The 17,138-nt window shown below is 30.1% G+C and overlaps 2 protein-coding genes across 6 annotated transcripts in view; one reads left to right on the top strand and one right to left on the bottom strand.

The window, feature by feature from the left end:
• Positions 1–17,138, bottom strand: part of LOC108565020 (fatty acid-binding protein-like) — a 66,555-nt gene that overhangs the window by 13,501 nt on the left and 35,916 nt on the right. The window contains exon 1 of one of the 2 annotated variants that reach the window (XM_017924253.1): positions 14,649–14,833. The exons of the other annotated variant lie outside the window; for it this stretch is intronic. The gene's annotated coding sequence lies outside the window, so the exon portion shown is untranslated. Of the gene's footprint in view, positions 1–14,648; positions 14,834–17,138 lie in introns of those variants that run through there. 2 annotated transcript variants of the gene reach the window in all.
• LOC108565018 (poly(rC)-binding protein 3) overlaps positions 1,698–17,138 on the top strand; it is a 51,874-nt gene continuing 36,433 nt past the window's right edge. For 3 of the 4 annotated variants that reach the window (XM_017924249.1, XM_017924248.1, XM_017924242.1), the window contains exon 1: positions 1,698–2,100. The gene's annotated coding sequence lies outside the window, so the exon portion shown is untranslated. The remainder of the gene's footprint in view (positions 2,101–17,138) is intronic. The other variant, XM_017924250.1, reaches the window with a different exon arrangement.

The raw sequence follows: 17,138 nt of genomic DNA, 5'->3' as shown, positions 1-17,138 counted from the left end.
ATTTTCCTTAAAATTTATTTGTGTGGGTATCAATAAAATTTTAATCTTTTGTACATAAATTGAATTCTACTTAATGAAAATTTTCCAAAGTTAAATACAGTAGGACTTCATTTAGCGCTAAACGAAAAAGCGTTAAGCGAATTTACTTTAACACATATATAGGTAAATTTAATGATTCGATTGGATTTTATGAAGGAAGCGTTAAAAAAAATCTTCATATAGTTAAATTCAATGATTTTAAACCATGAACTATTGTAAAGATCATCAACTAACTTATTTCTTTATAGGATTCCAAGACCCAGTTAGTTTTGCAATTGCATCTTTTAAATCCTTGTCCTCTTGTCCTCCAGTCAGTGATTCCTTTGCAATAACCTCCTTTACTTAAATTTGAATATTTGATACATAATTACTAGATAAAATTATACATTTACCGAGTATGTACTTTTACCGTAACATAAGTATATCAAGATTTCTCATAATTAAAAATTACGTGTGCTTTGAAAGGCACATAAGATAAGAAGCAGTTTTCTCGAGTTTGAAACATTCTAGGAATTAATTGACTTCTGTACATGTATTTTTAATTATTTTTTAAATTAATTGTTATAAATTAGTAAACTCAAAGCATTTTCTCTAAAGTAAAATACGTATTGTTTTATTTTAACACTGCGCATTGTATAATTAATTATTTTCTGAATTTCAATGTGTACTTCGCATAGCAACAACGTTTTGTTTTTGTTATGGAAACACAATAAAACACATAATCAATTTATTTTTTAATGCACCTGATTCTCGGATACCAGAGTTCCTAAAATTATCGCAAAAATAATAGCGAAACATTAAATCATACGTGCTGTTTATTATATTATAAAATAGCATGCATTCCGGCTAAAGGGCACGCCATTAATTAATTAGTATTCCGTGTAGTATTTTGTTTAATTAAAATTATCCATTTAATATATATAATGTTTACATTCTGGTTTCAGTTACGCGAAAACTTTATTTTAGTTGAGAAATATGTTGTTAAGCTTCGCTTACATTTTCAAGAAACAATTATCTTAAAACATCTCGGTGAGTGATCCAGAAAATGTATTAAAAGGTGCATATGCTATTGCATATCCCAACTTCGGTTAGAAACTATAAAGTGTAAACTTAAAAGTTGCAAGTCACTGTTACTAATATGAGGACAAACAAACAAATTGTTGCAATAAATATTGTTAAGAAATTATAATAATTAATTACAATAAATAGTTTCTAAAATATAAGTATACATAATTTAGAAAGTAAATATGTTCTATTTTATTTAAATAAAAAAATTAAGGCATTGAATTGATTAGAATGATAATAGTTCTTGAGAAAAACATAAGTTTTTCATTACCAAAAATTCTTTCTGAAAGTATTATATTAATAATGAAAGTGTGAATTGAAATTAAATTGTAACGGGTATATATAAAAAAAGCAGGCCATGGAAGAATTTCTAATGGATTCTTGGGAACAGATTTTATGGGATATGCAGAAATAATGGAATTACGTAACGAATGTTTAAGTTGCTCTTATGGCAACCGTGCGCCAGAGTGTGTATATGTGTGTAAGAACGAAGAGAACGAGAGGAAAAGAGATGGATTGTCGAAGGGGCGGTCGAGGGGAAGCGGCGACGACGGCGCGCAGCATCCGCGATGGACCGACGTCGGCGTCGTCTCGTTAGTCCTCACTGGGCATAGCGTCTGTGCGGTCGTCGGCACCCACCCTCCTTTGTCCGTAATCTATACAACCCTGTCTCCTAAGAACTTAACTTTTGAAACGCGCTTACTCACCTCATGATCACTTAAACACAGTTTCAAATTTTAATAGAAAAAAAAATACGTTGAATAAAATTTAAAAAAATATAAATTTAAGGAAATATTCGAACTAAAGTTGGAAATTTCGCATCTCAAGAGATCAGCAGCGGAGGAGGCGACTACATCGTTCGATTGATAGCTGAAAGGGAAAGGAACAAACATTTAGAAACGGTTCATTTAGTTTGAAAAGTGTAACGGCTATCCTCGCTGAAGATCATCTTGTCGACGTCGTCATCATCGTCGAAGGATCCCAGAGTCTTTAACGGTAAGTATTTTTTTCTCTCTCTCTATATTTCATGCGCGTTGTTTTTTCTTCACTGCATTAGGTTTGTTTATTTCGTATCTACGATGTTGCAAGGGATGATCTTGGCGCGCGCTAAAACGATCTAGCAAGCACATGGCTTCGAAAGACGCGGCGTCGCGACGCATGAATCATACATACCCACACTCGCAGCACGTACGTGCAAAAGCGGTCTGCTGATTTATTGCCAGTATCGCGTAATAACGTCGATTTCCAGCTATATTTATAACCGTGACAAACAATTGATAAAGCGCGCAATCGGATGTAAAAAAAAACTTATCAATTGTATAACAGTATTTTTTTATATATATAAATATATATTATTTTTGTTGATGATCAGTCGATCCAATCAACCTTCCTCCATTAAAAACCCATCTTCTGTTTCATCTATCTTACTCTCATTATCTCACACGTACACATACACGCACACAAACGCAACAAGGATCGAATGAATACGCAATGAAGCGACATTTAATCATTTTAATTACCGGCAGCAGATCGTTGCATAATTCATCGACGTGACTGTGATTTATTTCGTTCACCTGAAGCCACAATCTTTTTCCATTTTCGAATTTGAATCTGTCATGAAATACGAATTTGTTATCGAAATGGCGCCAGCAACTCGCAATTAATCGCGTACATGATGCTTTTATATGTTCACATAAAGATTGTATGTTTTGTTTGATGTTAGTGTTAGATTATAGTCATCATATTAATTATAGATACGCACCATCTAAACTTAAAATAATAATTAGTAATAAATACTTTAATTAATACAAAATCAATGAAAACTAATTAATAGCGCGAAAAAATATAATTTTTACTCCAAAAATATAAAACGGATTCGCCATAATCCGGTATAAAAATTTCAAAATAACTAAATTTAAATTGAGCATTTTTTTCCTGCATACTCTTTGTTGTTTCTTTGAATACGGTTTTATGGGCCTTTATTAGTCTTGTTTAAAAAATACCGATTATACAAGGTATTCTTATATAATTTTCCGATTATAGCGATTAATTAAACATTAAGCTATTCGATATACGAACACCTTAAAACTAGAACAAAAACTTGAAATTCGAACCAAGAACGGATAAAAATAAATGACATTAGTTAATTAATCATAACAACTAGTGCAGATTCCAGATGAAATAATGGTAATTCATATAGAGAACTATAATATCTCTGCTACCATTAATTATTATAGAATATATTGTTTCAACGTTATATATACTTATTCATGCTTTAAAATCAATAATTACAATTTATAACTATTATGTAGAAATTTAACTCAAAAAACGAATTTCAAATAGGAGAATTTTGACTTTCTAAATTTTATTATATTAAATATGTTAACATTTTAAATTTTATAAATATTAGAAAACTATTTTCTTAGTATTTAATAAATTTGATTATACAATTAATTTATTTTGCATATTTACATATTATGACAAATATTTTCACTTAATTGATTGAAATGTTGGCAAATGTTTGGAAGGAAACGATACATATGCTGTATTATAATTATAAGCTATGATAATTGGAAATACCTTGCACAATCCTTGCACAGACTTCGATCAGTCTGGTTTGAAAAATTCAAAACAATCTAAATTTTAATTGACGATGTGTACAATTTGTCCTCAATTAATCTGGTTTTAAACATTCCGAAGTATTGGTGAAATTATTATCCGGACTATGTGAGGTATTCCTGCACTTAGCCATTTCTATAAATAACATATACTATAATCCAGACAATTATAACCTATTAAGTATAACATATTGAAACAAAAAGTAAATTATACAAATATTATATTTTAGATTATATGCAATGTATATTTTTAAATATGACTATACCCATACCTCGCTTTACGGCCTAAATACGTTCCGGAAAAGTTGGCAATAAAGCGAAAAGCCGTATAAAGTATCTATTATTTTGATATAAACATTTATTCATATTTTTGGCCGTTTAACGATACATTTTGGGTCGCAAATCCAAAAAGTTCCATAATTAAAGATAGCGAAATGCCGTAAAAAGAGCTGCAGTATAGGAAGGTATAGATGTATGTGATAAAACAGACTCGGTCACCCATCTGAGCACCTTCAGCTAAATATGTTGCTTATCGTTTGAAAGCCTTTAAATATAAATTATAAATATAGTTTTTAAAGTCACAATATAATATAAAAACTATTCGAATTATCCTGCTTTCTTAAAATAAAATAGTATATGCTTGTATGATCATTTATATATGATATGTTTTCCACCTATATTAATTTTGTTTTGAAATGTTTATTAGTAAAGTATATTTTTCGAAATAGATTTCTCTTTTAAGTTATTAATTTAATATAGAAAAATGTTAATAAACGTAATTTTATTTTCTTACTTTTATAAAAGTAAACATAAATGCCATGCACTATACATAATTGAATTTTGGCTTTAATTTACTAATGGAATTGTTAAAATCACTATCGCTAATGGCCTGTGTAAAGTTTATCATACAAAAAAAACGTTAAAGAAATATCCGCAAACTTCGGAAAGTAAATTAAACATAACTTCAGAGGAGAGACGCCTCTTTGCAAAATTAAGCAACACTCTGTGGAACTAATTTAGTGGGTTATAATTTAATACGCGTCATTATAATTCCACATGCTTTATTACAGTTATATTAGCAGCGAAATCTTAACGTGCATAGCGATTCGATTTTGATCAATATAACTTATGTTCCATCAATTTGCATATGCATTGGATATATCCAATTTGCATTGGATATATGCACTAAGAGTATAATTTTAAATAGATCACTGAATGAAATATATACTTTTTAGTACCAATTGTTTTCTAATTATTAATTAATAATAATATTTATTCTAACTGTCACATATAAACAATAAAATATATTGAATTGTTATTATTATTGAAATATAGCTAGTAAATATACATATTACTAATATTAAGTAAAATATAATTATATGAATAAATTCACAAACTTGAAAACATGAGAAATGCAACCAGAAAGTAAATGAAAACTTATCTCAGCCAACCGGCGCATCCACCGTGAATACACGAACTTCTGAATGCAGTCTTCAATAAAGAGTCAAATCAGGGCAAAGAAGAGAGAAAAAACATTTTGTACTCAAAACATATTTCGATGTGGACTTAATTCTTTATTTCATGTAACTTCACTTGTATTAACATTCAAATTTCAATTTAATATCAAGAATAAACAGTGTTAAGTTTCTGTATTTTGTTGATTCTTCAAAAAAAAATTGTTGCTTAATATAGTTTATTTCAATGAAATATTATAACATGAATGAAAATTAGTGAACAAAATATGAACTTTTATAGAATTATTTTATATTTTTGGAAAATATTTATTGATAATAAAGAATAACAATTACTTTGGTCCTTAATGGGCCTGTAAATATTATTAAATAAATAATAATAGCAATTAATTCATATTTATAGTAATTTCATATTCAATATTGTTTACAATATTTTATATAAATCTACAAACATTTTGCTTATTATAGTTTAATACTTAATATCAATAGTAAATATTTCAGATTACCTTTATGTTGTATATGTTAAAAGTCATAAAAATATAAATTTCCGCTCAAAATTGGGTCGTGTTAATTTTTTAATGGGTCGCGAAATGACAGATGTCACTTTATGTCAAAGCAAGAAAATGGTAAAGTGCTCTTAGAAATTTGGTCGCTATATAACTAAAAATAAATATATTGGGTCTCACAGCTAAAAGATTTAGAAGAGCTGATGTTTACTATATGTTTGGAAAGTATCTTCGTTAATTTTCTCCTGAAAATGAATAACAATTTCCTTTTACATGGTCACGAATGGTCGAATTCGTTAATCGTATTATTATTCAGCGATTTGTTTCAAGCAATACCTTTATTTTGTCTTCATCATCTGCAAGTACCATTCAAGAATGTGGTGCATTTAATATCAAAATTGTCAGAATGAAATTTTGACAATGTCTTTCTGTTTACACATCATTTGCAATACATTATACTTTTCAATAATAAAAAATATGCCAAAAATGTTCTCCTTTTATTTTCTATTTTTGATGCAACGTCAAAAATAAATGCAAAGAATCAATTGAACCTTGAAATTCAACTATCAAAATATAATGACAATATGTTTACAATGAAAATGCAAATAACGACTCGTGAAACGAAATTACTTTCGGAACAACTCAATAGATGAAAACTAAATATTAAAAATAAAATCGAATTGAAACATATAGAAACTGTACTGTGACAGTGCAATGTTTTATTGAGAGAAATGTAAAAAGAGTTTCAATTTGAGTGTAGCTATATTATTGGCGTATTTTTCCTCCACTCTGCCAGAAGCTTTCTGTGTACAATGCTCTGCATACATGTATGATTTTTATGTGATTTCTACATGTTTGTTCAGGATTTTATTGGCGCAGATTGAAACGCGGACGGACGTGGTGTTTGCACGGACGCGATTCGATATGTAATATAGCGGCGTGTGCAGGCAGAAAGCAGTCTATCTGTAATCCTATTAAATATGACAGGCCTTACGTCCTTCCTCTCATCCGACTACCTTCCTGCCGTTCGTCCCGAGCACACTAGATAGGCACGCTACGACGGGACTTCAAATCTCAGCTATTTAATCGGCATCTGCTTTCGCTCGCAATTAATTGCAGATTAGTTAACGCTGCCGGCTGCAAACCGCACTCTCGAATGCCATTCCAAATCGACAATGTATTACATTTCATTCCCTAATTAACTTCCCGAAATGATTGTATCATATACAGAGTGATTCTATATATATAAACACAAATACATAGAGAAGATTATATAAGGAGTGAATCATTTCGTTAGAAGAAACGAAAAGAAGCGCACAATCAACAATCTTCAGAGAGACAAGATGCAAATTTGCATCATTACTTGGAGAGCAGGATATATCAATAGTTGGAGTCGAGATGGTTGCAATTGAATTACCTTCGAGCTCTGCAATATACGGGAAATATTACAATTAGATTTCAATCAATTTCGTTCTTATACGTGCGCTTTTTCGCTTGTAAAATCCATTAGGCCAAGGTTCATTAAATTTGCGTAACAAACGCACATTGAAACTTTCAATATACTTAACCAGCCCAGGGAAATTTCGCGTGCTTCTTCGATAATATTGCAATTTCCGTCGGATGCGATGTATATAATTTCATTTCGCTACATTGATTTATTCAATTTAAAGAAAACTGTTGATTGGAAATAATAATTCTGTTATTATAAACATCGCAATCACTCTTTAAGTGGAATAGTCGATCTCATGAACGAACAAATTGGCCGCCTCTAATATAGTAGAACCACCATTGTTTGAAAGATAGCGGTGGGGAACAAGTGCATAGTTGGAAGTATATCCAACATAAATATATAGTAATCAAACTAATTTAGTTTATAAACTAATTTACTTCATAAACAAAATTGATTCTGCATTTTCTCTTGATTTGCTTATTCAAAAAACACTATGAATTTCACTAACAATTTATATTTTACCATTAAGAACTTCATCATGTTCAAGAGAAAGAGATCAGCAAGTGTATTTACACCATTATTGGACTATAATCATTTCATGTTAAAATTATGGACGACTGATGCATTTAACATCAGAATCGAGCATAATAATGAAATACTAACATTCTAATCAATATGAGAAAGACAGATGCAATAAATAAAATCTTAGAGCTCTGTATAATAAAAGACAAACACAACTGCTTAGAATTTCTCATAGTTTTGTAAAAACTCATCATAGTTGTTTTTTCTCTATACAGTCAAGCCTTTTATTGTGCTATTTATAATATATTATCAAGTACTCGATTAGTCCGGTTTCAAACAACGTAACAATGATTTAAAATTTGCGATTATAATTTGTTTTGTTTTGCTACAATTCTGGTTATTTGTATATAACTTCAACACGAAATGAACTTTTAAAATAGTTTGTAAAAGTTTGATTGTAAACTTTGTTAATTACATAAAATTCTAGTTAATTACATACAATTATCACGCATGCACACTCAAAAATATTATCAAATTTAGTTGTCATATGCAATCAGTTTTATAAAGTATAATAATTGTTTTTGTTAAATATATATTCATATATTTATATGTGAAACATATACATTGTTTCTTAATAAACAAAGTCAAATTAATTCAAAGAGATAATAATTAACAATAACATTAAGTTGTAATAACTTCTTTTCAAGAGAAAATTATTGTTGAAAAACAAAAGAAGTTTAACACATTAACAAAACAATAATCAATATTGAATATAATAAACATAGAAATTTAATTTAACTAATTTTAAGAAATTACCGCTATTTGTTGTCAAAATTTACCGGTAATTTTGGTAAAATCGGTTAAAATTTTACTGGTAATGTAATCCCTAACTAGGCCTTAGAACCAATGAAAGAAGTTACATTACAATTAAATTTTAATATTTAAATAAAAAAAAAACCTTTGACATCCATGCTTTATTTGTAATTAGTTAAAAAAATGTGATCTGCAACACAGCATATTTCTCATAAAACCGGTAATAATGCAATTGGAATTTGTACAAAGTGAAATCCAATTACTATATTTCATTTCTGACTCGAGCAGAGTCAGTTTTCCAATTAATCAAAATCCTTGTTTTTTTTTCACTCCACCTGGAGTGGATCAAGAAACAATTCCAATTTCTGGAGAGTAAACGCTCAGATTTCAATATTAAAAATTCTTCCGTTCGACTTTCGAGGATTTGCTTTTCCAGTTTCAACCTCTTTACTCTTTCAAAAGAATAAGTTCAATTCATTTTACGGATTCTGGTTTATCATGTGGCCGCATTCTTTTTCGCGAAAGTCTTCCCGTCCGTTGAAAGTTTTCCGTGTCTCCGGGGAAGCCTAAAGATTTTCTCCCACTACATAATCCTAAGTATATATAGATAGAGAGAGAGAGATATATAAAAAGAAACAACAAAATGATTACTAAGTGCGGTAGGAAAAATCCTGGCGTTAAAATTTACGTAATGGGACTAATAAAATCCGCTTTCCTTCATCTCTTTCTAACACGCCGTAAAATATGCAACGTCAATTTCCCTCTCTTCCGTAATTAAGAATATTTTTCGTAAAATATTAAATTCCGTACGTTTTTTAACAGCATCATCATCATGAATTAATTACAATAATAAATAAAATAAAATTTATATTTTTGTTATAACTTGTGAAACTGATGATATAAAGGCACACAATTGATATAAGCTTATATTCAATCAATTGCTTTTCTTTCTTTTTTCGTTCGAGATCTGAGGCTTGGCAACCTCTACTTTGGAACCTTATTATTTTCAATTCCTTTCCGTCAATCAAGATCGTTATCTCTTTGTGGTTTCCAATCTTACGCTTGTCTGGTTGTCCGTTGTAACAAAATAACGTCGGCCCATAAATATTTTTCAATCAATAACCGTTCCCCCTTCAATACAACCGGATGTGTAACAATACACACGTTTAAAGTAAGGTAAAATGTGCCCACTTTAAAAAAGGATGTAAGCTTGTAAGATTTTAACAATATTGGAGAATGTTTATAAAATATTAGATCTAATTTTCACAGTTTAAAAAAGCTTTATCTTAGAAACAGAATACTGGAAAACAAATGTGATGCATTTGAAAACATTAAAAAAATAATTGATTTATATTGGCAAATCTTTTTAGCAGCAAATGATTTTTTTCCTTTAATTAGGGGATTAACTCATTTATTTTCAAATCGTCTAAAATCTAATGGGTTTTATATACTAAAAACATAGAATTAAGTTAATTAATTTACTAAATTTAGTGAAAGTCAATCGATACTAGTTATACAAAAAATACTATAAAAAACGTTTTACAAGTTTAACAAAATATACTTCTTATTTTGATCATAAATATATCTGTTTTATATTGTTTTCGTATATTTGATAACGAACAAATAGAAACTTCGTTAAATGCTACAATATTTACATTGTTCAAATTAACTTTTTGTAAAATAGTTAATTTAGTCAATAGCAATTTGTATAAAAACGACGACAAAAAAATACAACAATTAAATTGATTTTTAGTTACTTATAACGAGGCATTGAATTGATGTTTATAAAGAGATTATACAAAACAACAGGATCTATAAAAGATATTTCTAAAGATCAAACAGAATCATTTTAATGGCGCTTAGTCTGAGCCTCAGCTTCGAATTCATAATTTTCTTTCTGTACCTTTATTATTGAATTCACATTATTAAATTGGCAAGATAATCACATTGAAATAAATTGTTTGAAATTAAAGCTGATTTAAGAGATATAAATAATGAATTTGCAAAAATAATAATGATTGAGTCAAAAATTTACATTTCATTAAAAATATTTAGTTGGAGTTGTTTATATATTTTTCGAATTATTAACAAATATTTATTGGTCCTAATTTCAGTCTATTTTTAAATAAATAGTTTACATATATATTAATTATGAAATTAATCCGATTTCCAAACTGACAGTTTGGTTTATCTCAAACAATAACATGAGTCGCTGTGTTTTAGGCTATTGTCCAGGAGATTGACAGCTAGTACGTTTGTGTGCTGTATAGTCTATTTTGGTATCGGCTACTATTTTTCATAATTTTTTCCTCTACTGATTCCATTTGAAGGTCCTCATGTATTCTCGTGTTTCCGAGTTGTTTTCTTTTTGCTTGGATGTGATCCTTCCAGGTAAATCTTCTATCTAGATGCATACCGCCAGTATTATTTTTCATGGTAAAGGTGCAATTCCTGTATAAGGAGGTTCAGGATTACTTGCAGGTGATGTGATGCAACTGCTGGGTCTGCATCAGATGATAATATTTCAGTATCATCGGCAATTGTTGCAGCTGTTGTTTTGTCCCTTAATGGGATATCTGCGGTATATAGTATATACAGGATATGTCCTAGCACACTACCTTGCGGTACACCTGAAGTGTTTGGATGCAAATTCGGCACTTCATCACTTTTACTTGTAATGAAAGTGTTTGTCCAGTCAAATATGAATATATTATTTTATAAAAGTTGTATGGTTGTATCTTCTTTAATTTATAGTGCAATCCGGTATGCCACATTTTTTCAAATTCCTGCGATACATCTAAAAATGCGCTTGAGCAATTGCGCTTCTCTTCCATGTCCTGGCTTATTATATCTACCATTCTATTAACCATTAACGATGGTACCGTGTTGACAATGAAATCCAAATTGGTGATTTGACTCATTGTTGTTTATGACTGTTTTGAGCCTATTCATCTATCGGAAGTATACTTATAGCTCTATAAGATTTTAGGTCTTCGGATACCTTTCCTGATTTGAGTATTAGGATGATTTGAGCTAATTTCCATTGAGTGGGAAAGTGTCCCGTTCTTAGGATTGCATTAAAGATAATTGTCAGGAAAACTATCCCCTTTCAAGATTTTCTTAATGAATATTCATAAGGACGAATGATGTTTTGTTATTCCGTTAATTAACTCGCTTTTGCTAGAGTGCCACTATATTTATCCCGAGTTGGTAAATGGACCATAACCAAATTGTATAATTAAATTTTTATCCCGAAAGTGCGCCCGCTGCAGGTGAATTAAAGCCGAGCGAAATCCAATTTGTTAAAAAAAACAAACAAAAATAAATGAAAATAGGAGCGGCTGCTCATTTTTCTAGTCGAATTAATTTCCACAACCCCCACATTTCGAAACAATACTACTATCTGGTTAGATTTTAATTTGTTGTTCGTAAAATGTATTCGTTATTAAATTTGACAGTCGGTTAAGCTTAATGAAGGGTAAGCGCTTTTATCGTCTTTCTCCCTCGTACACGCTCGTCCATTCCCATTCCACTATGTGGATGCAGTAACTTAATTCGCTTCCGAGTTTTAATATTACGTTACATAATGAAAATTTATGTTGCTGCTGCAAAAAAAGAAAATAAAGAATGCATGCAAAATGTTATATAATCTCGTAATTAGTGGGAATCAAATCAAAGATTGAAACTGTTCCTCTAGTGAAGAAGTGAATTGGTAAATTCGGATGTAATTTCGGATGTACTTTCGATACATCCCCCCAATTATATTTATCCATTAAAATGGAATCGATTATTTCTGTCTTTAATTCTCCTTTTTCTCGCTCGGATTTTATGACCACATTCCATAATTCAATGGAAATGGTGAAACTTTTCTGTCTCTCTAAGTAAATAACTCGAGTCCAAACATAAAGCTGTCACAACGATCCGGATCTTACATGCCCTTTTCTTTATTGCATCTCGCGACTTTACGACGTGCGCCCTTTCGGCAATATATACACACACATATATAAGGGTGATTGATTTATTATCATCATCGGCATCGCTTCCACGAGAAGCTACTATATCCAAGATCTACGTCTCGTAACAATTTATCACCGCAAATTTACGTTTCTAAATTACCATTATGAGATTATGTTTTATCTACTATTTTATTCACAACAGTATAAGGAATACAACTTGTTCACATATTTTCGATTCAATTGATTACCAATTATCTCCAACTCTAACTTACATTTAAAGATTTATTTTGTTGATAATCATAACATAAATAATTTCACTATTCATAATATTTATTTAAGAAAAGCAAAACCATATGTGTCATTAACTCCTCTGATTGTTGTAAAATAATTAAATTTTAAATACAATTTACTACATACCTTTGTATCTAATTTACCCAACTATAAGTTGAATTATATTGATTATTATTTCTGATTTAAATTTTTATTTTAAAATAAAAATATCCTTAGTAATGTAAGAAAAAAATCAATTTTCTACAAACCATTATTATTATAATTATATTTTGTGTATTATAATCTTCTGAAAGTAAATAGACAAATATTTGTGATGAATATATCATTTTTTAATGTTTCAATTCAATTTTCTATTTTAATAGAATAAATTCAACAGGATGTAATGGCTAATTGAATTTAGCTTTGGAAACTTTTCGAAATTTAATAAATTGCCCTTTCCTTATACTCTGTCGGTTAAAGTCGGTATAAAAAAATATGAACTTGTTATAAACTTTTTTAAGTACATCACTTAGAAAAAACGGTGAGAAAATGTATGAAGGAAAAAATGAAATTTATAAAAATAATAATGATCAATATAATGTTAAAATGAAAACCATAATTAATTGTTTGTTTCTTTATAAATATGATGGAACAAGAGGAAAGCTACTATTAGCTAGAAAGCAGCTAATGAGGATGTCGAAACGATGTTTGCCTTTCGCGTTGTGCAGAAACTCGAGGTGGAAAATACGAAAGTGTGATTTAACTGGTCAAACGTAGTTTACATTCCAAGTTCTTGCACTTTACACAAACTAACTATAACTAATCGTGTAACTCAAACATATCCGTTTAGAACAATATAATTTAAGTTTTGCAACAGATTTTATAATGGTTAGCTTGGCTACTATTACCCCAAAATATATTTATTTACTCTTGAGTTGAAAGGAAGATTATCACAAAATGATTTTGATATTGTAAGATGTTGCAAAACCAGCATTTCTTATTGGCTCATTTACAACTTCGAAAGCCTGCAACTCTTAACATCTAAAATATACAATATTTTAATTGGTAAATGTCCTCATTACCCAAAAGAATTTTTACCCCTGACATAGAGTATACCATTTGCAGTTGTAAATAAAACTCATTTGGCAAATTTTGGGCTCAACACAGATCTGTTTTGCCATAGCAAAGAGGCTCAATTCGCTTTATTCATGCCATACTCATATAACCTTTTTTTTTGTACCGATTGTATACTTGTATTGTATAGTGAAATTGTGAAAAGTTTGAGAATTGTTAATGCAATTTAGAAACATAATTATTAATATATTTATATTAATTTATCCAAGAGATTGCTAATTTAATTTCAAAAGATGTAGTCTAATAAAATAATTATATTATAATTTACCATTAGTTAATGAGTGTTCCGGTATAACGAACTCTAATTTGATTATAATGCTGTCAGGCGAATGAAGCCTTGAAATTGGTCTGCAAATGTAACAGATTCAATTAATTTGAGTCCTTGATTATAACAGATTTTAATCAGGTCGATCTCCGACATTTTTCAAATAAATTTCTGGAATTGTGAAGCCCATCTCATTGCTTCGTTTTCCCTTTGTTGCTCTCGTTATTGAGTATTCATTGTGGATTATTAAGTTACAGGAAATACGGAAGGAATTGAGTCTCGATATTGAATAAAAGTATTTCGTTGCACTTTCGTGTCTTTCTTTTTTGGTAATGTGCACATTTCGAAGCTGAGTTATGATATGGGGACAAAAGGGGAGAGTTGAAGCGCTCGTATCCATAGCGATATGGAGTAGACGAAACCAGGATCGTGTTGCCTGGTTACCTGCCCAGGTGGGTAAACCGAGGACCCAATATGTCTTTGTGCAAGAGCATATATATGTGTGTGTGTGTACTGAAGGAACAATAAACTGTCTCACAGTTAGGAAATCGAACGGTCTTATTTACTGCATCTTCATCTTCTTCCTCTTCTTATTCCGTCGTCTTCGTCCCTGTTGCCGCTGCAGGAAATGAGATGTTTGTCCCTGAGTCGCAGCCGCCGTCATTTCCCCGAACATAGGCATATGCCCATGGGTACATTAATATTCCGCACAATAAACATAGCCGTTTGGCTGGCGTCGCGACGCACCGAAAGAAATTCGTGCCAAGCGACGTCGCATAGACTGCCAACATTCCGAAGGCCTTTTAACGACCGGCCGCCAGGTGTGTACGCGATATTATTAATTATTCGACACACATTATTTCATTAACCCAAACACCAAACCAAAAACCGTCTGGTTGCAAAAGGAACGACCACCAGACGCAATACACACATTGCCAATAATAGCGTAACTTCGAAATAGTCCCACCTAGATTTAATCCGTCCACACAATCAAATTCAACCAAAGAAAATCTTAAATACATCCAAACAACCGCATCTTATATGTTTCCTTAAACTATATTTTTGAGCACTTAATACTTTTTTTTTCGCTTCCTCCTCATTCATAATTTAACAGCGTAATTTATGGGACGCGACACTTTGAAGTAATTTATTTGAGAAATTACATTTTGCGAGGCCCGGATTTATCGCCAATAAATTATGCTCGTTCCGTTTAATGATTTACTTTCAAAATACATTGAAAAAAATAAAACAGCAAACTCACTTTAATGGCAAACCGGACTGCAGTGTAATCATAATTAATTGCTTGTTTCCAACGAAAACAAAAATGTTAAAGAAAAGAACAACAAGCCCTTTTTTCAAACTTATTTTTTTTTGTTGTTGATGTATATTTCCAAACCGCTCGTCGTGGTAAGTTTAATGGAATTGTTATGGGCAATTTAATGGACGGCGATATGGACCCGTTTCTGCTATAAGCGGAAAATATGGCAACGCCGTTAAACATTCTGGTCGGTCCCCCTTCCATCCGACATTAATTCTCATCTGGAACATTCCCGGAAGGATTACTTGATATTGCCGTTTGGGAAAAAAGGAACTTTAATAAATTAAAACGATCTTCTCGATTTTCTCTTCTATAATATAATAGATTTGTTTATGCAGTGGAATCTTAAATCATATTTTCAGCTATTATTATCGCAGTTTTTAATTTCACAACCAATGCTTTATAAGAAATTTAAGAATTAAATTTAAGATATTATACACAAGATCTTTATAATTAAGTTATGTAATTTTTAACAATTAGTTTTTTTTATAATGTTTCAAAGAAATATATCTTATTGAATTTCATGATGGATTATTTACTATATGAACTTTATTTATAATAATGGGGCTATTAATAGCCGAATGGTCAAGCCAGGCCCTTTGTGAGCCCAGTCGGTGCTTGTAGTAATAGGGACATATTTCATCACAGACAGACAGTGAAATGAATGAGGTTCAGCATATGGACCTTCATCCAGGTCGATGGACAATGACAGTGTTAAGGATAGCAGCAGAATAACAGTGAAAAGAGATAGTGGAATCGCAGATCATCAATATACTACTGAAGTTAACCTGAAGTTAATCATAATGGTAAATCCACCGGGAAAGATTATCTATTTAATGTCAACCGCGATCTCAATCGCTCAATGTTCACACAATTAACAGATTGTGAATAAAATTATACGACATAAAAAAATATAATAATAAATATAATTATATGAAACTGTGTTGGTTTTCAATAAAATTAAAATTGGACAAACATGTGTATAATTATAATAAAACTCATTATATTAATTTAAAAAAAATACAATTTACCAAAGGATAAAATTCAAATATGGTAAATTAGCAAATGTTTTCATATATACATATTATTATTTTTCGCAAAATTAATTTTCAATTCCATGAGTTTATTTTTTAATTTTCAAATTTAAATTCTATATTTATATAAATAATTGATTTCAATTTAACTCATGAATCGAACATTATTTCGTTATTGTAAATTTTGAAAAAACGTATGATTGCATGTTGTTTTAAAGTCAATTCATATTTTAATTATTTATATTTAAAATAATAAATTCGAATTTTCTCAATATTACAAAATTTCATTAGAATACAAATACGAAATTATAAAAGCATGATATTTATTCGAGTTCAAAGGAACATAAACGAAACGTACAAAAGCACGGTCACGTTCTATCTCATCCAAAGCTTCTTCAAACGATCGCGACACACAAGTTTAGAATGTAGAGCTCGCTCCGTGAGTATTCGAACGTGAGGTTGTGCAAAACGCGTAAACATTGTACGTAAAAACATCTTTATAGTGCATTCTATTGGAAATAAAAACGATTTCAAGTACCCTTAATTTAAAGTATACAATTTTCATCTTTACAGTCTATTTTATTTATTTAATTATAGTCAATTTAGTAACAAAATACATTTTTTAAATCTCCATTTATGAGATAAATAATATAAACAGTAATAAACTTTGTTAAAT

This window comes from Nicrophorus vespilloides, unplaced genomic scaffold (assembly GCF_001412225.1).
Source record: "Nicrophorus vespilloides isolate i.1.1-1 unplaced genomic scaffold, Nicve_v1.0, whole genome shotgun sequence".
In the NCBI taxonomy this organism is placed as follows: Eukaryota; Metazoa; Arthropoda; class Insecta; order Coleoptera; family Silphidae; genus Nicrophorus; species Nicrophorus vespilloides.
The sequence above is the reverse complement of the archived record's forward strand: the minus strand, read 5'-3'. Positions and strand labels throughout refer to the sequence as shown.